The sequence below is a fragment of the Oratosquilla oratoria genome, chromosome 19, assembly GCF_046742065.1.
Source record: "Oratosquilla oratoria isolate Oo_2021 chromosome 19, ASM4674206v1, whole genome shotgun sequence".
Lineage (NCBI taxonomy): Eukaryota > Metazoa > Arthropoda > Malacostraca > Stomatopoda > Squillidae > Oratosquilla > Oratosquilla oratoria.
In genome coordinates this window covers 39,452,547-39,476,692 of record NC_134795.1, presented here as the reverse complement: position 1 = coordinate 39,476,692, position 24,146 = coordinate 39,452,547, and the positions used below count along the sequence as shown (strand labels likewise).

General features: G+C 42.6%; 1 protein-coding gene across 6 annotated transcripts in view; it reads left to right on the top strand.

Annotated features, from left to right (window-relative positions):
* The window catches only part of Mms19 (MMS19 nucleotide excision repair protein), a 514,253-nt gene that overhangs the window by 470,603 nt on the left and 19,504 nt on the right, over positions 1–24,146 (top strand). The gene's annotated exons all lie outside the window — the stretch shown is intronic.

Sequence of the window (24,146 nt, the reverse complement as noted above, 5' to 3'; positions counted from 1 at the left end):
GTTCAGTGAAGACGAAGAGGAGGCAGCCATTATTCCGACAGCCCGAATAAAAGACAGGAAAATTCTATGAAGTTTCGGAATTTGTTGAAAAGAATCACCCAGAAAAAGTGTTCACTAGTCGGGCTATCGCTCACTATGATGATGTTTGCCTTGTACATTTTCGAAAGATTGTTAAAAGCCGACAAAAGCAAATGACCTTGGATCGATTCTTTACAAAACGTCAGGCAAAAACCACTGCTGAGAGTGAACCTGAACCGAAGAAGGCGAAAGGTGACAACGATAGCAGTTAAAACAAGAGAAAAATTAAATGAAAAAAAAACTTTATTCTTTACATTATGTGCAACTCTCATTTTTATGTTTACAAGCACCCGGCTGACGCCGGCCGTGGCTCCGCCACGGGTGCTTGGCCCACGGCGCCGCTCGCTGCGCTCGCAGTAGTCTTCTTCCACATGTGATTTTTGGAACATCTATACACGATAACACACGCGCACAAACATGCACACACATAGATACATACATGAACACACACACACACACAATTTTGCGAATTTTTCTTCCATCTTTTCTTCCAACTTTTCCTTGACGTCTTCCAACTTGTCCCCTAAACTTTCCTCAACTTTCGTTACTGTTTTCGTCGTCAGAATAGCTGGGCAAAATCATTTTGACGGCTTCTTCGGAGATGGAGTAGATATCCTTCGGAATGACAACCTTTCCTTGTTCCGGTTTCTCTTCTGCCAGGACGGGGTCCTCGTTTTCGGCAACTGTGGGCACTACAGGTAATTCCTCTTCTCTTAGGTGCTTGTAAAAAAGTTCTTGGTAAACACAATTACGGGCTGGTTTTAACTCGTAACTTTCATTTACTTTCTCCCAGCCAGTATACACTATTAACAAATCCCAGTTAGTTACTCTAGAACACGCAACATAAAATTGGCCGTGCGCAAAGCACTGGGCTGTATCAAGAAGGAGTCCACAACTATGAAACGTCTGTCCCTGGGATTTATTAATCGTCATAGCGTAGCTAAGTTTTACGGGAAATTGTTTACGCTTGAAATACACAGGAGTATCCGTGGCCTCCAAGGTTATTCTTGGTAACAAAACTTGTTCACCCCTATAGCTTCCTCCCAAGATCTTACCAACAATAATGTTCTTACGTAAATTTGTTACAATTATTCTAGTACCGTTACACAGTTTCGGCGGACATATGTTCCGTATAACCATGATAACGCACCCTATTTTAAGCTTCAATTCATGGAGGGGAATAGACGGGCTTGATAACGAATTGAAAACGGACAGCTGAATGTCCATATTGTCCTCGTGGGCACTATCCACACTCGTGTACGTCACTTCTCGCTCTTTCGATTTCTCATACACCATCATATTTATTCTGTCGACGTCTTCGTTAGTGGGTGAAATTATAACTCTTTTCTCAAAGTAAAGAGCATTCAAGTGATTTTCTTCAAAGTTGTCATACACCTTTTTCACTAACTCTTCCCTGGTTTCGACCAAGACTCCGAATTTCTCAGGAAACCGGACAGGGCCAGTTTCTCCAGTTCCCAAGGCTAACAGATTTTTAGCAAACCTCTTGTTCTCAACGTCTTTGGAGTGGAGTCTCACGTTCTCTGTTAATTCTAACTTTGTCAGATCGTCCCAGAAATAGCTGGATTTTATACAGTATTCGAGCTCGTCGTTCTTTCCCCCTCCTCTTATGACTGGTAGAATTTGCCTAAAATCTCCTGCACAAACAAAAACTATATCACCCATAAAAAAATTATTTTTCCGTTATGTCTCTTAAAGTTATGTCCAGTGATGTGATCGTATTCTTGTTTGCCATTACAACTTCGTCCTACACTATGATTGATGTCATCCTTATAAGTCTTGCCATCTCAGTGTTCTTCTTGATACTGCAGGCGCGAATTTCGTTGTTTACCAGTAACGGTATCTTTCCTCCGTGCAAGACTGTAGCGTCTATGCCCGAAGAAGCGACAGCCAAGGCTATTTTCCCCTGGGAACGGACTGTGTCCAGAATAGCGTTAAGAACGAAAGATTTCCCCGTGCCTCCGGGGACGTCAAGGAAAAACCCGTTATTCTTGTATTCGGAAGACGCGGTTCATTACAACATCGTAACAATTCCTCTGTTTATCATTCAAAAGCACTACCTTCTCCTTAACCTCTTCTGCTAACCTTTCTTTGCTGTACGATTTTTCCCTGCGTATAACGTTCGTTGTCCTTTCACCTTCTCTAGAAGGCGGCAGCCCGTATTGATCAATCTTTCCTCCTCCACAATTCCACATGTGTTCTTGTATATCGTCTAAGCCCTAAGGCATCAAGATAAATTTCGTCGTTGTATTCTGTTAACTTCCGACAGTGTAAAACGTCACTGGCAAATAGATCCTTTGTCTCTTCCCAAATAAGTGACTGATCTTCAAGGTCCGAAAACACCAACATGCTTCCTCGTCGTTTAAGAGTCCCATTGCTTTGACGGTTTCCCTGAAGGTGTCGTAACTTTTCCCTTCGACGGTTCTTAGATCTTTAAAAGAAGTAGGGCCTCGTCTATGCGTAAGAAGCAGTCTTAAATAGAAAAGTTCAACGGTTTTATTTGTCACAGCCCTTACATGCCCTAAAGAGGATGCGCGCGTTTTTCGTTCAACCCACTTTAACGTTTTCTCGTCAAATAGGAAATGATTAGGTACTTGGTGGTAGTATAGACTTTCCGCAAACTCATTATGAGAACACAGCTTGAAAAATGCCGTCAACTGGGTGTCCTTTTTTGTCTTCTTATCAATTTCTTCCTTTGAAGTCCCTTCTGTGTAAAACACTTCGTTTTCGCCTTCCAAGTATAAATCAAGGGCCACCACGGCAGGGTAACTTTTGTGAATAGCAAATTTAAATATCTTCCATGTCGCCTCGTTAGCATTAACATACCTAGCCTCCTGAAAGTTTCTAACTTCGTTAACGGAATCGTTTTCGCCGGTTTTTGTGAAGAGAATGCGATCACAGCCTTTGTTTACCTACTTTGTAACATATGCAATACATTTGATAGAATTTGAACATTCAACGTTAATGTGTGCATTATACTTTAAACAAAGATACGGGTTATACGGAACAACCCACGAATTATCCACTGTAACTTTTTTGCCATTTATATTTTTTGTAAATGAGTGGCCGCCTTCTCCGACAGACCTTTGGTACAAAGGGTAACCATTGTTTCCAAACAACAATTCCTGTCTGCATAGTTTAGGAAAGCCTTTTCCACAGTTTGGTTGGTCCATTTGCTTTCCTTGACAACATGCGTTAGACTCGTCAAAACCTTTACAGGGACCGTGGATCATACATCTTGTTACAATTCCGTACAACCTAAGTTCCTTGGTTTTATCGGGTATTTCGGCCGAAATTAACTTTTTTACCACATCGCCTGTTACCCGTTGCTCCATCCACAGAAGAATGTGTAGGTGAGGAAGACCTCTTTTCTACCACTCTACACTATAAAGATTAGCCTTTACGCGTCCAAATATGATTTTCTTTGTTAAATCATCCATTAACGCGTCAACTTTCAGCTTAAAAAGACGACTAACCAAATCGGGTCGATCGTTGCCTTGTGCAGAATAGCTCACTTTGCTGCTCGTTTGTTCTTCCCGACACGGGTTCATCGTAAAAGTGATAAAGTAATCTGGGGCCCTGTAATAAGTGACAAACGCTAGCGCGTCTTATTGGCGCTGTTTAATGTATCTTGGCCCCCGACAAACGTTGCAGGTATGATAACCCGTTGACCGGCACTTTGTCCTTCTTCTCCTTGTAAAATATGTGCACGTTCCTTTCTTATTTGTTTTTGGCTAAGCTCAATGAACGCCAATCTATTTGACTCAATTTTTACATAGTTATCAACGGTGAATTGTTGGAATAATTTCCTTCCCTTAGTCAAGTAATTAAAGATTCCTTCCCTTTCCATGTATAGAGAAGAGTAATACATGCGGCGGGTCAGGTTTTTGTTGTCTTTATTATTTTTCTTCATAGTGTACGAATAACCGAGATTCCCGTTGGGGAACAACATCGGGTACTGAAAACTATCGTAAAAATAGTTGTTGGGGTCGACGATTTTAAAACTAAATTTTGAATCTTCTTTTGGGGAATCGATTACTATACAAAGAATCGAGATTTACGATGGCTCCAACTTGTGACTCTGGTAAGAGGAGATGGCACTCCCATAAGATTAAATCTGTTACTAATCAAAGAGCCAGACATCATCAATTCTTTGACTTACCTTTGCCCAATAGGAAAAGTGACCATGTTACTATTGAAATTCAGCTGTATCATGAAAAAATAGGGCCAAGGAATGAATCGCACAGGGAAGGGAGACTCAATTTTAGGAAAGCAGATTTCTTACAGTTGAAAAAATACTTTGAATAAACAAACTGGAAGTAATTCATGAATACCATAGAAGTAAGGAGGGAATGGGAAATGTTTCTTGGCTTTTATAATTGGGGAGTTAACAAATATGTGCTAAAGACTAAAGAAAGGAAGCTGAAACAGGACTGGTTTACCAAAACGTTTGAGATTGGGAAAAAGGCCCGGGATGTAGCTTGGGGAAACTGGAGGAAGAAAAGAAACTTACAAACAAGCTAAGAATGACTATACAAAAACTTGAAAAGAGGAAGAAAGCAATTTCAAAGAGATGTAGTAGATAAATGCAAAGATGAACCAAGTTTTACAGGTTTATAAATGGTAAATTGAGACACAGGGAAGAAATCACCAAGTTAATAGTGGGTGGTGAGGTATTTAAAGAGCCCTCAGCTCAGGCAGAAATAATGAATGAATTTTCCAATCACTCTTCACAAAAGAGCACAATTTTTTCAGAGCAAAGCAAGGGGAGCAAAAACCCAGGTTTAGCAGATATAAATGTTGAAGTAAGGGAAGTGCTCAATCTCCTGGGTCACAGGATGTGACAAAAAATTCAGGACCTGACAGAATCTCAAACTGGTGTCACATGCTAGGATCTGTATTTGAGTTGGTACATCAAATCATAAGCTGTGATTCGAGTAGTTCATGCAATCAAAGTCCTAGAGTAACACTTAGTCTCTTATGATCAATTTTTACTTCACTGGACAAGGAAAGTTTGGGAGTGTACTTCACTTAATTTAATACAAGAATCTAATTACAATATTTCTTGTACTTACAATTAAGTTGGTGTGAACAGAGTGCGAGTACAGTAATCAAGAGAACTAAAGAATGCCTTTGCATCTTCTTTATACTACAGCCGTACAGCACCAGTGCCATGGCACAGGTGTCAATATATACCGATATAACCTACCCTATTCCTATCTACCCAACTCCTCACAATTTACCTGTATCTTTATTTTTGTGTGAAGAGGGCTTACAATATATTCACTAATACTCATCTAAGTTATATAAGCAATGGGACCTAGAAGTGAGGGCCCTACTTTGATTCATCATTTTGATTTATGTGCCCTCTGACCTCTGATGGCAGGAGGCCCTGATTTTGTATTCTTCCGCTGCCGGCTTCCAAGTCTTCCACGTCATCTGTGTGTGCGATGCCTGCGTCCGTTGTGTAACATGTCAGATGCCCGTGTCCATTGTGTAACATGTCAGTACATACATACATATACCAAGGCTTTTTCCCCCTTTCAAGGGAGGTAGCCAAAAAGGGAAAGGCATAAAAACACTCCCACCCATTTCATCCCTAAATACGCTCCACACCCCTCCCACCCTCCCTCTCATCTGAGCACCTCCTGGATGACGGGTCATCCCTGCACCTTGCCCACCGCCCTGGGTCAGAAGCAGTGTCGCAAGACACAGCACATCCACAGCAAGGCCACTTCATTTAATTGACGACCCCCCCTCTCCGTCCCCCCTTGCATATAAGGAGAGGACGGGGAGAAATCCCTTCGGGCTGCATCAAAATATGCTCACACATACTACCTCACCCCCCACCCCCCCCGCCCATTCCACCTCATGCATCACAACATCATCCATATACAACCATTCTCCACTCACCTCTGTCTTCCATCCTCCCCCTTCCTTCCTCAAGAGACATTCCCTCTTCCCCAAAGCCCCCTTCACCCCATCCATCCACCTCATCCTAGGACATCCCCTCATGTTCACTCCCTCCACATCTGCCTTCCATACCTCTTTTACTACTCTTTCTTCACTCATTCTTTCCATGTGTCCAAACCATCCTAATATTCTTTCATCAACCATATCTCCCAGCTCCTTTTTCACCCCTGTTCTCCTCACCTCCTCATTTCTCACTCTATCTAGCCTAGAACCCCCCACCATACTTCTCAGACACCTCATCTCAAACACATTCAAACTCCTTCTCTCTTCTTCTCTTATGTTCCACGTTTCTGCCCCATACAGTGCTGTTGGCACAATCACTCCTTCATACAGTCTCCTCTTCGCATCCATTCCTAAATGTCTATTCCTCATTACACTCTTTAATCCACCAAGGCATTTACTCGCTTCTCTCAATCTACATTCTACCTCCACCTTCACTCCATCTTTTCCTGCTACACTTGCACCCAAGTATCTAAAACTATCCACTTCCTCCAGTCACTCTCCCTTAATGTTCACTTCTAGTCTACTGCCACTTTCACCCCTTGTACATCTCATCTCCTTATTTTACCCACATTTATCTTTAGCTTTCTTCTATCACATACTCTCCCAAACTCTGCCACCAGCTTCCTCAATCCCTCCTCCGATCCTGCCACAAGCGCAGTGTCGTCCGCAAACAACAGCTGGCTCACCTCCCACTTTTCTCCATTTTCTTTAACCATCTCCAATCTGTGACCCACTACCCTTGCATTCACCTCTCGCACCACCCCATCCATGTATAAGTTGAACAGCCAGGGCGACATAACGCATCCTTGACGAAGTCCCACCTTTACCTCGAACCACTCACTCTCTCCATTTCCAATCCTGACACAAGCTCTACTACTCTCATAAAAACTCTTGACAGCTCCTAGAAGCTTTCCTCCTATTCCATATATCTGTATAACCTCCCACAGTGCCTTTCTGTCTACCCTATCATAAGCCTTTTCCAGATCTATAAAAGCCCAAAAAACATCCTTCTCCTTTCCTATAGCTCTCTCACATATCTGTCTTACCACAAAGATCTGATCTACACAACCTCTACCTGTCCTAAATCCACACTGTTCATCACCAATTACTCCTGTTCCTCTCCTAATCCTCTCAATCAAGATCCTCCCATAAGTCTTCCCAACTACACTTAACAAGCTAATCCCTCTGAAACTACTACATTCACACTTGTCCCCTTTTCCCTTGTAAAGAGGAACTATACAGGCACTCCTCCAGTCCTCCGGTACTCTACCCTCTCTCCAGCAAACATTAAATAACCTCACCAGCCAGTCCACCATCACTGTACCTCCCTTTTTCAGACATTCTGCATGGCATCCATTCAGACCAGGTGCCTTACCTGCTTTCATCATCTTAACAACTGCCTTCACCTCATCCTTTCTTATTTCTCCTCCATTTTCCTCACTCATCACTCATTTTCTTCGCATTTCCCACTGCAGCTATCTTTCCTTCCCTATCCTCCTTCACATTTAGCAACTCCCTAAAATATTCTGCCCATCTTCCCCTTACTGCCTTCTCTTCCATTATCATCTCTCCATCTACACCTTTTACCTTTTCTTCCCTACTTGATTTGCCTCCTCTTCCTCTCTTGATTTCTTTCCAAAACCTCTTTTTATTACTTTCAAAATTTTCTGTCATACTCTTACCCCATTTCACATCTGCTCTCCTCTTTGCAACCTTTACCTTTTGCTTTACTTCTCTTTTCTTTTCTTTGTACCTCTCATATGACTCCCTCGTCCTCTTTTGTAACCAATCTGTGAATGCTCGCTTCTTCTCTTCTACAACCTTCTTTGTTTCCTCATCCCACCATTCACTACCCTTTCTTCTATTTCCCCCTGTCCTTCTTGTTCCACACACCATCCTTGCACACTTTATGACTCCCTCCTTGAACCATCCCCATTCCTCCTCCACACCCATCTCTACTACATCCTTTACTCCCACTCCTCCTTCAGCTTCTTTCCGTACTCCTTCTCCTTTTCCTTTTCATTCAAGGAGTTCACTCTAAGAACCTCCCTACCTTTTGTCCCTTTCCTCTTTCTCCATCTATCCTCCACTCTCAACTTACCTTCCACCTTCACTGGAGAAAAATGTTCAGACTTGTGAAACAGGGCCTGAACATTTGTGTCAGGATGCGAGAGGCCATTGGCAACCATATTTGATTTTCCTGGAATATGTTGAATACTTAGATCATACCCCTGGAGTGCTAATGCCCATCTACCTAATCTGTCATTTTTTGTCTTACCGTCTATGATATACTTCAATGGGTTATGGTCACTTAGGATGATTACTTTCTCATCTAGAAATATATGGAATTTTCTTAAGGCTAATATGAGACTGAGGGCCTCCCTCTCAATGGTAGAGTACTGTGTTTGATACTTCTTGAGAATCTGAGACATAAAGGAGATGGGTCTCATGACACCATCCTTTTCCTGAGCAAGCATGGCTCCTACAGCTACATGACTGGTGTCACAAAAAAGATAGAAGGTCTTACTATAATCTGGGGCTATCAAGACAGGACGATCTGAGAGAAGTTTCTTGCATTCGTCAATGGCTGCATCAGCACCCTCATCCCACCTGAAATGATTATAAGAGAGCATGCGGGTTAAAGGAGCGGCTACCTCTGCAAGTTTTGGACACTACCTTCGATAGAATCCAAGCATGCCCATGAATCTTCTGATGCCTCTCTTCGTCTTCGGGACTTGGAAGTCCATGATGTCTTTCACTCTGGCCTCAAATGTCATGGTGCAATTCTGGCCAACTTGGTGTCCCAGGTAGTCAATAGTACCTAGCTTGTGCTAGTCTGTTGAATAAATTCCTCAACTGGTGAATGTGATAACTCCATGTGTCAGAGAACACCACTATGTCATCTGAGTATGCCCTGACACCCAGCAATTCCTCAACTAGCCAATTAACAAGGCACTGGAAGGATGCTCCACTATTTTTCATCCTGAATGGGGTTACCTTATATTGAAAGTGCCCATGTGGGGTAACAAAAGCGGATACCTCAGTAGCCCTACTTGTAAGGGGGATCTGATGATATCCCTTCATCAGATCCAGGTTGGACAAAAAATTAGCAGCAGTGACCCCCTCAATGAGGTCATCTATTCTGGGGAGAGGGTAAGGATCCACTTTAGTGACTGTATTTACCTTCCTATAATCAGCACATAACCTCCACTCACCTCCAGATTTTGGTACCAGCACAGCTGGCAAGACCCAGGGACTAGTGCTAGATTCCACCAACCCTTGGTCCATGAGTTGCCTTATTTCCTCCTCTATGATTCTCTTCTTCTGGGGCGACAATTGGTACGGTGTCCGCTTCACTGGCTTGGCTCCATCTTCTAAGACAATATCATGATATATTGCTTGAGTAACAGTGGGGCATGAGGAAAATATCTGGGCATTCTTGCAGAGAAGTGCTCTAACCTCTTCCTGCATCTCTCCTTCCAGTGATGATAAAGATTCCTCCAATGCCTCACTGGTGTCTGATCTGTCTAAGTCATAAAAGAAGGTTAGATCCCCGATATCTGAATCAAGGCTCCTGTCAATTCGCTCTGTCTCAACCATGCCAATTGCTTCTTCCTCTACTGTTCCCTTGAATGCAATGATGTTTTTTGAGGGGACAGCACAAGCACATATTCTCCAACTTTTAGTTCCCTCTTAACCGATTTGCTATCATTATAATCCTTATAGTTACCCTGCGCTATTTCGAGGTTTCTTTTTGCTATTTGCCGAACATTCCTCAACTTCTCAAAGTTGGTACCCACTAACTTGGTATACATGGTACTTTTCTCTGGGGGTTTTGACAGTAGCTGGTCTTACAGGGAGGCAAGGACCTTGGGGTTCTACCAAACATCAAGTAAAAGTGAGAAAAACCTAGACCTTCATGTACAGTTATCCTAGTGGCATATAGTAACAGATCTATGCCTTCATCCCAGTCCTTCTCAAATTTTAATACAAAGGCTCAAATCATGTGTTTTAAGGTTCTGTAGAACCTATCGAGATTTCCCTGACTTTGGGGGGGGATATGCTGATGTGATCACGTGTTTTATGTTGAAGCCTTCCAGGGCTCCTTTGAATATCCCACTTAAAAAGTTAGTGCCTCTGTCACTTTGTACCTCCCGAGGCATACCCATCTTACTAAAATAAGACATTAAAGCCTTGGTGATTGTTCTGGCCTTAACCCCTACCATACGGTGCCGCACACGTAGGCGTCATGAGGAGCAAGTGGATTCGCGACGCTGCCATATCGGCGTCTTGATTATATTTATTGTAGTCGCCCCTGTGTTTTTACATTCTCCCTAATGTGCCCTTAATCCCATTCTCTGTGGTTTTCAAAATTCATGGGTGAAAGAGAGAATGATCGATATAAGCAGTGACTATATTTTATGATGCGAGTATTATTACAACACGTCGTACGGCTGGCATTGGCTGCTGCCCACGAGATTTAAGTCCCGGAGTGAAGTGGTTAATGGTTGAGAGAGTATTGCTTCAGCATACCAAGTAGCCTGACACATTATGGTGAGGAGAAATGATTTCCCAGATTTTGTCTTTGGGAGAGGGCCTACACAATCAACAACCTTGGAAAAGGGCTCCTTGATGACAGGAACTTGGCACATGGGTACTTTCTTAGGTGTGTCGTTTGGCTTCCCAGTCATTTGACACACAACACACTGCCTAACTGTTCTTTTGACGTCCTCTGACAATCAAGGCCAGAAAAAGTGCACTGATATCATTTGCTTTGTTTTGGTGACCCCAAGGTGGGCACACGAAGTTTCATGAGCTAGCCTCACAATTTTTCTCTCTCATCACTTGAGGCAAGACTATTTGAGAAACAATATCACCTATCTTTTTTGGTGCCTTGTATTTTGTCAAGAGCACACCATCCTCCATGACAAACTCCCTCTCGCTGTACTTCCCTTTCTCCTACTCTTCCTCATCAACTGCTCAGCGTACTGCCTCCAGTTCAGGATCCTCCTGCTGTAGTCTGATGAGTTCCTTCCTATCCATGACCATCTCACGGACAATCTCCTCTGCTAGGATGTCATCTCCCTGGCCTTCAGCTACTCCTCTGGCTGTTACTTGTTTTTCCTCAACATCATTCTCATTCTGTGATTCCTTTGGGATCGTGTTTTCAGGGTCTGCGCCGAACAGTGGGTCCAGGTTATCATCGCCTCCTTCTTCTCGTGCCTTCTTGGCCTGGCCTCTGGTGATGCCCCTGTGTCTCGCAGAGCCTTGACCACATATTTTCTTCCACTCCCCTCTATTCCTATTCTGGTGTCCTTTACATATGGTAACCACTCTGGGCTGATCCCTATTTTGCCTGTCTCGCCTACCCTACCTTCACCTATGCAGCAATTTCTGTCTTCAGTCTTGTGCACTACCCCTTTTTCCTCTGCCTTGCTGCTGTCCTGTCTTTGTCTCTAGTCTTGCATATCCCCTTTGTTTTCCTTTACTTTGGAGCAAGTTTCCATCCCATGACCAAAGGTTCCACAAGAATAACACCTATCTTGGTCTGCATTCATTTCACTTTCCTCTACACCAGTGGTTCCCAACCCCAAGGTCGCGACCCAAACTAGGGTCGCGAGGGTGTTTTTGAGGGTCACCAGAGGGTATAAAATAAAGTTTCCTTTCTTTTTAAACTTTTTTTTTTCATTCAGGTTTCAAATGCTAGTAAATATAAACTGAACTATAAAAACGAAAGTTTATAAACATTATGCAAGTACGTAGAAATATAACATGAAATGGTTGAATTTATTGTTACAATTAGGGTCGTGACTCCAGGCTAAGAGTGGATTTAGGGTCGCAGCCAAAAAAGGTTGGGAAACACTGCTCTACTCGTACACACATTATTCCTTGCCTAGTTTACTTGCCTCCCATGTCCTGCATATACACGTTTTCACTGAGCCTAGCATAGCCATCCTGAGTTCTATGCCCATATCTCTCACATCTGAAACATTTGAGTGGTTTTCTCCAACTATCCCCTAGTTGCGGTCATGTATATCTCTGACTTGAAACCGCAAACACGCCTCTGTTCTCACCTCTCTGAGTTTGTATTATGCTTCTCTTTTTACTTTGATTTTGCTCATTCTTAGTGCAAAGTTTTGAGCAAAACTTGCTACTTCTACTAATGTCTCACATTTTTGTGTGGTTACGTACAGCTTGGCTTCATTGCTTAGTAGGTTAAGAAATTACTCGATTGCTATCGCTTTTAGGACTTTCTCAGTATTTATAGCATTTTCTGCTCACATCCATTTCACTAGGTCACTCCTTAAATTCCTAGTTAGATCCATATATCCATGACTGATATCTTTCCTATCTTCCCTAAATTTCTTTCTGAAATCTGCTGGGGTAACCTCATATACCTTTAGTATTTCACTCTTAATCTGATCATAATCATAAATGCCATCTCTGTCAAATATTGTGTACACCCTTAAGGCTCTTGGAGTTAGGCTAGATCTTATCATCGCTGACCAGATATCTCTTCTCCATCCTAACTGTTTGGCTAAGCCCTCAAATGAGGAAAAGAACCAATCTGGATCCTTTTCATTAAATTTGGGAATAAGATGATTCATGTCTGGGGTATTGGCTGCTTGTTATTGTGGCAAAGTACCATGCAGTTGATGCTTTAGGGTCTATATGGGGCGCCCCTACGCATCAGAGCCACACATCATTTTGTCAATGATAGAGGAAAATTCTTCATAGAGAAATGACTACGACTGTCCCTCCGTTATGCTGTCCCCCAGCCCCTTGTTGCTGTCCTGTACCATTTCTCTGAGTATTCATTTTCTGCTGTGGGGGAATTCCCTATGGTGGGGGAAAAGAATACTGCCACCAAGTATTTCCACTTGGATTGTAAGAGGCGAGAAGAAAGGGACGGGGAGTGGGACTAGGCATCCTTCTCCTTGTAGCCCCACAGGGGACATTCCTAAACGAAAAAGTAAAGGTATAAGAGGGTCTGGGAGTTTTCCGACCAGCACCCTAAGGTTTGGGTCTTTTAATGTGCATGGATGTGGTACAGATGAGAGTAAAAGGGAAGAGATAGGTAGTATGTTTGTGAGAAGAAAGATGGATGTGTTGGCTTTGAGTGAAACTAAGTTGAAAGGGAAGGGTGAGTGTAAGTTTGGGAGTGTAAGTGGGAGGTTATCAGGAGTGAAGAGAGGGTGAGGAAGGGAAGGGGTGGCTATTCTAGTAAGTGAAGAGATAGGTAAATGTGTAGTGGAGTGGAAGGAGGTTTCCTCAAGGATAATGTGGATGAAGGTGAAACTGGGAAAGGAGATGTGGGTCTTTGTAAGTGCATATGGGCCTGGCAGTGAGACGAGTGTAGAAGAAAGGGAGGCCTTTAGGATAGATCTAAATGAGTGCATAGAGGATTTAGGGAGAAATGTCAATGTAATAGTACTGGGTGACCTTAATGCTAGGGTAAGAAATGGTCCAATTGATGGAGTGGTTGGGAAATGTGGAGTTCCAGGAAAGAATCGTAGAGGAGAGTTGATGGTGGAAATGTGTCTAGAAAGAGAGTTGATGATAGCAAATACAGTGTTTCAGAAGAAAGTCAAGCATAAGTACACATGGGAGATGGTGGTGGATGGAAGGGTGGTAGATAAAGCGTTGATGGATTATGTAGTGGTAAATAGGATTATGATAGGATGAGTTAAGGATGTACATGTGCTAAGGGGAGAGGGTGGGGGAATATCAGATGATTTTTTGGTGGAAGGTAAGTTGAGAGTGGAGGATGGATGGAGAAAGAGGAAAGGGACAAAAGGTTGGGAGGTGCTTAGAGTGAATTCTTTAAATGAAAAGGAGAAGGAGTACAAGAAGAAGCTGAAGGAGGAGTGGGAGGGAGTGAAGGATAGAGTAGAGCTAGGTGTGGAGGAGGAATGGGGATGGTTCAAGGCGGAAGTCGCAAAGTGTGCAAGGATGGTGTGTGGAACAAGAAGGACAGGAGGAAATAGAAGAAAGGGTAGTGAATGGTGGGATGAGGAAACAAAGAAGGTTGTAGAGGAGAAGAAGCGAGCTTTCACAGATTGCTTACAAAATAGGATGAGGGAGTCATATGAGAAGTACAAAGAAAAGAAAAGAGAATTAAAGCAAAAGGTAAAGGAGGCAAAGAGGAGAGCAGATGTGAAATGGGGTAAGAGTATGACAGAAAATTTTGAAAATAATAAAAAGATGTTTTGGAAAGAAATTAACCTCTTCACTCCGGGGCACATCGCACATCTGGCAGCATTAGCTGCCCGACGTGCAATGTTGCGTCATAATAATCGCATTATAAAAAATAAAGTCAGTGCTCAATCGTTCGTTCTCTTTCACCCTTGTATTTTGATAACCATAGAAAATTTATGAAGCCTGTTTAGAGAGAATTGAAATTACGTACGTACGACTACAATAAATATAATCAAGATGGCGACGTCGGGATCATCGAGTACCTAATTGCTCCTCATGCCCCCTACGTAGGCGTCACCGTATGGAAGTGGTTAAGAGAGGAAGAGGAGGCGAATCAAGTAGAGAAGAAAAGGTTAAAGGTGCAGATGGAGAGATGATAATGGAAGAGAAGGCAGTAAAGGGAAGATGGGCAGAATATTTTAGGGAGTTGCTAAATGTTAAGGAGGATAGGGAGGGAAAGATAGTTGCAGTGGAAAATGCTAAGAAAATGAGAGTGATGAGTGAAGAAAATGGAGGAGAAATAAGGAAGGATGAAGTGAAGGCAGTTGTTAAGATGATGAAAGCAGGTAAGGCACCTGGTCTGGATGGATGCCATGCAGAATGTCTAAAAAAAGGAGGTTCTGTGATGGTGGACTGGTTGGTGAGGTTATTTAATGTTTGCTGGAGAGAGAGGGTAGAGTACCGGAGGACTGGAGGAGTGCCTGTATAGTTCCACTTTACAATGTGAAAAGGGGACAAGTGTGAATGTAGTAGTTTCAGAGGGATTAGCTTGTTAAGTGTAGTTGGGAAGACTTATGGGAGGATCTTGATTGAGAGGATTAGGAGAGGAACAGAGGGAGTAATTGGTGAGGAACAGTGTGGATTTAGGACAGGTAGAGGTTGTGTAGATCAGATCTTTGTGGTAAGACAAATATGTGAGAAAGCAATAGGAAAGGGGAAGGATGTTTTTTAGGCTTTTATGGATCTGGAAAAGGCTTACGATAGGGTAGACAGAAAGGCACTGTGGGAGGTTATGCAGATATATGGGATAGGAGGAAAGCTTCTAGGAGCTGTCAAGAGTTTTTATGAGCGTAGTAGAGCTTGTATGGGGATTAGAAATGGAGAGAGTGAGTGGTTTGAGGTAAAGGTGGGACTTCATCAAGGATGCTTTATGTCGCCCTTGCTGTTCTACTTATACATGGATGGGGTAGTGCGAGAGGTAAATGCAAGGGTAGTGGGTCAGGGATTGGAGATGGTTAAAGAAAATGGAGAAAAGTGGGAGGTGAGCCAGCTGTTGTTTGCTGATGACACTGCACTTGTGGCAGGATCGGAGGAGGGATTGAGGAAGTTGGTGACAGAGTTTGGGAGAGTATGTGATAGAAGAAAGCTAAAGATAAATGTGGGTAAAAGTAAGGTGATGAGATGTACAAGGGGTGAAAGTGGCAGTAGACTGGAAGTGAGCATTAAGGGAGAGCGACTGGAGGAAGTGGATAGTTTTAGATACTTGGGTGCAAATGTGGCAGGAAAAGGTGGAGTGAAGGTGGAGGTAGAATGTAGATGGAGAGAAGTGAGTAAATGCCTTGGTGGATTAAAGAGTGTAATGAGGAATAGACATTTGGGAATGGATGCTAAGAGGAGACTGTATGAAGGAGTGATTGCGCCAACAGCACTGTATGGGGCAGAAACATGGAACATAAGAGAGGAAGAGAGAAGGAGTTTGAATGTGTTTGAGATGAGGTGTCTGAGAAGTATGATGGGGGTTACTAGGCTAGATAGAGTGAGAAATGAGGTGAGGAGAAGAACGGGGGTGGAAAGGGAGTTGGGAGATATGGTTGATGAAAGAGTATTAGGATGGTTTGGACACATGGAAAGAATGAGTGAAGAAAGAGTAGTAAAAGAGGTATGGAAGGCAGATGTGGAGGAAGTGAACATGAGGGGACGTCCTAGGATGAGGTGGATGGATGGGGTGAAAGGGGCTTTGTGGAAGAGGGGAATGTCTGTTGAGGAAGGAAGGGAGAGGACAGAAGACAGGGGTGAATGGAGAATGGTTGTATATGGATGATGTTGTGATGCATGAGGTGGAATGGGTGGGGGGATGGGGGGGTGAGGTAGTATGTGTGAGCAAAATTTGACGCAGTCTGAAGGGATTTCTCCCCGTCTTCTCCTTTTATGCATGGAGGGACGGAGAGGGGGGGTCGCCGATTTAATGAAGCGGCCTTGCTGTGGATGTGCTGTGTCTTGCGACACTGCTTGTGACCCAGGGCAGTGGACAAGGTGCAGGGATGACCCATCATCCAGGAGGTGCTAAGATAAGAGGGAGGGTGGAGGGGTGTGGAGTGTATTCAGGGATGGAATGGGTGGAAATGAATTTATGCCTTTTCCTTTTTGGCTACCTCCCTTGTAAGGGGGAAAAAGCCTTGGTATATGTATGTATGTACTTTTATGATGCCATCCATTATATTTCCTTCACTACTTGTCCCCATATGTCATTGCATAGGCTGTTCTGTTCCAACCCTATTAGTTTCCCTTTTGGTTTCTATCCCTTTTCCAGGGTAAAGCTCACTGCATGACTCAACTCTAGGGTCCCTACTTATTCCAACTTCGCTCATACCACCTACATCATAATATCTACCCCTTTCCTGTGGGAGTCCTTCATCTTCAATTCTACTTTGCTCCATGGCATATCTCCTTCCTATCCTTGGTGACCCTCTATCCAATTTTTCTCTCTATCATCCTCCCTACTGTAATATCTGCCCCTTATTTGTGGGAATTCCTCAAGGTAATGCAATTCTGACCACTATCTGTGGGTAATTCCGTCGAGTCTCATCCTGCTTCCAAATTTGTTATCTATCACCTAGCCTAACTTCACTCTTGTTATCTTCCGCATCATAGTGCCTGGATTGTGGGAATTCCTGAAAACTGCGAACTTCTGTTTCCTGTCTGTGACTTATTTCATCATCTATTTTGCTTGTACTGATACTACTTCTCGCATTATAATACCCGACACTGACACTTCCATCCTCCCTTGATTCATATCTATCGTTCCTAATTTGTCCCAATTCTGCATTGTAGGCATAAAATCTCTCTCTCCTATCATCCCCTACATCATGATATTTACAGTATCTCTTCTGTCATCCCTATTATAATCTCTCTCTCCTACCTGTGAGAATCCCTCGGAGTTATAGCTACCTTCAGAGCTCCTTGGAGAGTTTGAACGTGACCTCTGATGGCAGGAGGCCCTGATTTTGTATTCCTCCACTGCCAGCTTCCAAGTCTTCCACGTCATCTGTGTGTGCGATGCCCGTGTCTGTTGTGTAACATGTCAGATGCCTGCGTCCATTGTGTAACATGTCAGTACATGACACTGGATACTTAAAGAATGTAGGGAACAACCAGTCATTGAATGAAAACATTGTGCCACTTGATTAGATAAGGGCAAATATAGTGCCAATTAACAAAGGTGGAAACAAGGAGACCACTAGATTAAGCCAGTATCACTAACCATTGTATGAAGGGGTGACTGTGCTGACAGCACTGTATGGGGCAGAAACATGAAACATAATAGAGGAAGATTTTATATGTATTTGAGATGAAATGTCTGAGAAGCATGGTAGGGGTTACTAGGCTGGATAGAGAGAAAAATGAGGAGGTGAGAAGAGCAGGGGTGGAAAAGGAGTTGGGAGATAGGGTTCATGAAAAGGTATTGGGATGATATGGATATATGGAAAGAATGAGTGAAGAAAGATTAGTAAAAGAAGTGTGGAAGGCAGAGGTGGATAGAGTAAACAGGAGAGAGCAATGGAGGATGAGATGGATTGATGGGGCATTGAGAAAGAGAAGGATGTATGTTGAGGAAGGAAGGGCAAGTGGAGAATGGTTGTGTATGGATAATGCTGTGATGAATGAAAGGGAGTGGTTTTGTGTGAATGATATTTTGACAACGAAGATATTTCTCCCCATCACTTTTTCTGCATGAGGGACTGAAGAGGGTGGTTGCCAATTAGATAAAGTGGCCTTACTGTGGATGTACTGTGTCTTGCTGCATTGCTTCTAACCCAGGGCAGTGGGTAAGATGCAGGGATGACCTGTCATCCAGGAGGAGCCAAGAAATGAGGGAGGGAAGGTGTATGGGAGTGGAATGGGTGGGGATGAAATGAGTGGGAATGGAATTATGCCTTTTGACTTTGGCTACCTCTCTGGTAAAGGAAAAAAGCCATTGGTAAATGTATATTAAATAAAACAGCATTGCTGTGGATGTGCTGTGTCTTGCTGCATTGCTTCTGATCCAGGGCAGTGGGCAAGATGCAGGGATGACCCGTCATCCAGGAAGAGCCAAGAAAAGAGGGACTGGTGATGAATGGGAGTGGAGTATGTGGAGGTGAAATGGGTGGAAGTAGATTTATGCCTTTGAGTTTGGCTAACTTCCTTGTAAAAGGGGAAAAAAGCCCTTGGTATGTGTATTACTAATCAGCACAATGGTGAAATTATAGAAAAGGATTGTGAAAGCTCAATGGACCAAATATTTTGAAGAGATGAACATTCTGACAGACAGTCAGTGTGGCTTCAGATCTGGAAGGTCATATTTGTCGAACCTTATAAGCTTTTACTTGAGAGTGATTGATGCACTGCAAAAGAGAGAGGGATGGGTGGACTGTGTGTATCGACCTAGAGAAGGCATTTGATAAAGTACCTCACAGTCAACTCCTGTGGAAATTGGAACACTGGGGACTAAGTGGTAAAGTACTAGAATGAATGAAAGACTTTTTGAAGGAGATAAACACAAGGACAGTAGTAAAGGATAAGATGTCAAGATGTAGAGCAGTAATGAGTGAAGCTCCATAAGGCTGCACCAATAATATTTCTTGTCTATGTCAATGATATGATGGAAGGAACAACAAGCTATGCCAACATGTTTGTATATGATGCAAAAAATCATGAAAAGACTGTCAAACAAGGATGGTAGATTATTGCAAAAATATCTAGATACTATTTTTGCATGGAGCCAAGAATGGGAAATGAAGTTCACTACAAAAAAATTCAAAGTATTGGAAATGGGTAATATGGCAAAACGCCATCCTTAAAGTATTCCTTGGGAAGTGAACCCATTACAAAAGCAAAAAAGGAGAAATACTTGGGAGTGTTGATAAAAGACAACCTGTCACTTGACAGACATATCAGCAGGATTGTGGGAGAGACATATTTTATTTGTGAGATTGTGATATGGGATGCCATTGAAAGCTTTACTAATGTCTGGTGTTATGTGTAGTGTTCTGTATTTACCTAGTTGTATTTTACAAGAGGAGAGCTATGCTCGTAGTGATCCGTTTTTGTATCTCTCCACATCCAGTTTGTTCTTAAAATCTTGTATAGATTTGGCATTCATTGTTTCCCCTTTTAGTTTGTTCCAGACATCAGTCACTCTGTGTGAGAAGCTATTCTTTTTAATTCTCTTCTGTAACTGTCCTTTAGCTTCTCATGTCCTCTTGTGTCTCTTTTGTCCCATTTTAACAAGTCATCTCTATCAAGAACTTCCATCCCCATCATAATTCTGTAAATAGTCAGTAAATCACATCTTTCTCTTCTCTGTTCCAGTGTTGATAGATGTAATTTATCCAATCTTTGTTTCTATGTCAAATTTGAGAACGTAGGTGCCATTTGTGTCACTGCTGTTTGAATTCTTTCTAATTTCCTTGTGTGTGTGTTTTTTTTTTTTTTTCCTTTCTTTGGGGGGGGGGGGGTACAAGGTGCCCATAGTGTCGCAGCATACTCCAATTTAGGTCATATTAGTGCAACAAGTATTTTCTTTACCATTTCTTCATCCATGTAGTCGAAGGCCACTTACATTTATCTGAATTTATGCCATAAAAATTTCTTTGTGTGAGGTTTAATGTAAGTGGAGAGGAGTGATCTAAAACAGTATTGTGATTCAGCAAGGGGGTTTGTGGTGTAATAAGTTGTATTATGAGGCATGCTGTGACTTTGGAGGAAGTGCAGAGAAATGTGATTGGGTAGTGTGATGCTGGAACTGTTGGGTTTGAGAATGGTGATGATTTTCCCATGCTTCCAAAAGTTAGGTATAGTGGTGTGTGAATAGCTTTAGCATGCAATGTTGGTGAGTGTATGTATGCCATGTGGCCCAGGGTGTTCTAGGTGGATGTTATGTATGTTGTCAGAGCCACAGGTGGACAAGTGCTTGAGGTTATGAATTGTATACTTTGTCAGGCTGTCTATGAAGGGTTAGTCTGGGTCTGTGGGGAAGTCTTTCTTACATCAAATAATGTGTCTGTCATCAGGGTGAGAGGTGAGATGGCTTGTCTATACAAAATGATTTGGGAAGGTACATGGATGTACATGTTAACTATTGTAATTATGGATTTGTTACCTTATCAGATTTGAATTGATTAGGTTTCATTTGTGTTGTCTGTAGTAGGGAGGAGGGTTTTGGTAGTGGCACTGTGTCCACAAAGCGGATGGACTGATAGATTAGGGTGATGAGTCCACAACCGCCTTTGCAGTCAGTCTGGTCTTATCTGATGGAGGTGAAATTATGAAATGTGGGTGTTTTTTGGGAGTGTCATAGTTTCGTTTCTTATATAATGGCAATGTGTATATTGTTTTGTTTGAGGATTATTATTATTATTATTATTATTTTTTTTTTTTTTTTTGTAATGCCATCAGTGATATGTTGTGATATTTTGATGTGTGTTTGGTATATGTTGTAGGTTGATGTACTGGTGGTGGAGGATTAGGATCAGGGTTAGAAAGAGGAAGAGGAGTGTTTTGGGAGGAGGGCAGGGGTAAAGGGGATTGCAGGGGTGGCAGTGTGGGCAAAGATCCAGGTTGTGTTTGTGATGGTAAGAGTGGAGTTATGGGTGGGGAAGTAGAATTGGTCCAGATGTTTGTGTATTGTTTTATGTCAGCAAGTGTTGTGCAAGTGAGGTGGGCCCAGTTTTTGCATGAGCTGCACTGAACTGAGCCCTTTGTCTGTTGGCTGGAGGTAATGGGTTTGGAGCATGTTGGGCATGTGTATTTTGTGATAGGCCCAGGATTGCTCTCAACATCATATTATGAAATTGAAAAATGTCTTACTTAAAATACTATGCCAAGGAAATGGGAAGTAATTATATGTCGTCTCTGCATAGAACATTCAAGGCTGACCCATGGGTATCTTATGAGTGGTGAAAATCAACCTTACTGTGAAGATTGCTTAATCCCTATGACTATTAAACATTTGGTGGTTGAATGCCTTAGTCACAGAGAACTGAGAGAGCATCACTTCCCAAATAAGAAAGAGAGAGATGGTAACTATAATTTGACCAAGATATTGGGAAAAGAACTGCAGTATGATTATGAGGGAGTTATTAAATTCTTAAAAGAAGTTAACCTACTTGATCAAATTTAGTAACAAATATAAGTTAATATTGAAATAAAATCCTACCACTCTCATTTCACTGGATATACTCCTGCATATATGTATCTATTTACTCAATCTTCTCAAATTTTTCCAGACCAACACTATAAGGGCCTGGTTAGACTCTTTGCACTGGTTCATCCTAAAAAGTTTAATAACAATATTAATCAAAACCAAATACCTTTTAACTCCATTTAAATTTTAACATAATCTAACACCATATGTATATAACCATTACACCATTTGATAACTAATATCTGATACTGAATTTAGATTTATTAATATTCATCTGTACATACATACATACCAGGGCTTTTTCCCCCTTACAAGGGAGGTAGCCAAAAAGAAAAAGGCATAAAATCATTCCCACCCATTCCATCCCTGAATACACTCCACACCCCTCCACCCTCCCTCTTATCTTAGCACCTCCTGGATGATGGGTCATCCCTGCACCTTGTCCACTGCCCTGGGTCACAAGCAGTGTTGCAAGACACAGCACATCCACAGCAAGACCACTTCATTAAATCAACGACCTCCCCTCTCCGTCCCCCCATGCATAAAAGGAGAAGACGGGGAGAAATCCCTTCAGGCTGCATCAAATTTTGCTCACACATACTACCTCACCCCCCATCCCCCCACCCATTCCACCTCATGCATCGCAACATCATCCATATACAACCATTCTCCATTCACCCCTGTCTTCTGTCCTCTCCTGTCCTTCCTCAACAGACATCCCCTCTTCCCCAAAGCCCCCTTCACCCCATCCATCCACCTCATCCTAGGACATCCCCTCATGTTCACTCCCTCCACATCTGCCTTCCATACCTCTTTTACTAGTCTTTCTTTACTCATTCTTTCCATGTGTCCAAACCATCCTAATGCTCTTTCATCAACCCTATTTCCCAACTCCCTTTCAACCCCAGTTCTACTCCTCACCTCCTCATTTCTCACTCTATCTAGCCTAGTAACCCCCATCATACTTCTCAGACACCTCATCTCAAACACATTCAAACTCCTTCTCTCTTCCTCTCTTATGTTCCATGTTTCTGCCCCATACAGTGCTGTTGGCACAATCACTCCTTCATACAGTCTCCTCTTAGCATCCATTCCCAAATGTCTATTCCTCATTACACTCTTTAATCCACCAAGGCATTTACTCGCTTCTCTCAATCTACATTCTACCTCCACCTTCACTCCACCTTTTCCTGCCACATTTGCACCCAAGTATCTAAAACTATCCACTTCCTCCAGTCACTCTCCCTTAATGCTCACTTCCAGTCTGCTGCCACCTTCATCCCTTGAACATCTCATCACCTTACTTTTACCCACATTTATCTTTAGCTTTCTTCTATCACACACTCTCCCAAACTCTGTCACCAACTTCCTCAATCCCTCCTCCGATCCTGCCACAAGCGCAGTGTCGTCTGTAAACAACAGCTGGCTCACCTCTCCATGTTCTTTAACCATCTCCAATCCCTGACCCACCACTCTTGCATTTGCCTCTTGCAGTACCCCATCCATGTACAAGTTGAACAGCCAGGGCAACATAACGCATCCCTGATGAAGTCCCACCTTTACCTCGAACCACTTACTCTCTCCATTTCCAATCCTGATACAAGCTCTACTACTCTCATAAAAACTCTTGACAGCTCCTAGAAGCTTTCCTCCTATCCCGTATATCCGCAAAACCTCCCACAGTGCCTTTCTGTCTACCCTATCGTAAGCCTTTTCCAAATCCATAAAAGCCTAAAAAAATCTTTCCCCTTTCCTATTGCTTTCTCACATAGCTGTCTTACCACAAAAATCTGATCTACACAACCTCTACCCGTCCTAAATCCACACTGTTCCTTACCAATTACTCCCTCTGTTCCTCTCCTAATCCTCTCAGTCAAGATCCTCCCATAAGCCTTCCCAACTACACTTAACAAGCTAATCCCTCTGAAACTACTACATTCACACATGTCCCCTTTTCACATTGTAAAGTGGAACTATACAGGCACTCCTCCAGTCCTCCGGTACTCTACCCTCTCTCCAGCAAACATTAAATAACCTCACCAGCCAGTCCACCATCACTGTACCTCCTTTTTTTTAGACATTCTGCATGGCATCCATCCAGACCAGGTGCCTTACCTGCTTTCATCATCTTAACAACTGCCTTCACTTCATCCTTCCTTATTTCTCCTCCATTTTCCTCACTCATCACTCTCATTTTCTTAGCATTTCCCACTGCAGCTATTTTTCCCTCCCTATCCTCCTTCACATTTAGCAACTCCCTAAAATATTCTGCCCATCTATACATAGGAAGTCATTATTATTATTATTATTGTTATTGTTATTGTTATTATTATCTGTACCCAAAATTGAATCTAAGAATTTAAATATTTGGCATCTATGACCTTGGTAGTTACGCCGCCAGATAACCTTTAATCAATCAATCAATCACTTGAAATACTTAATTAAATCCTGTAACAAAGTGGCAATAATC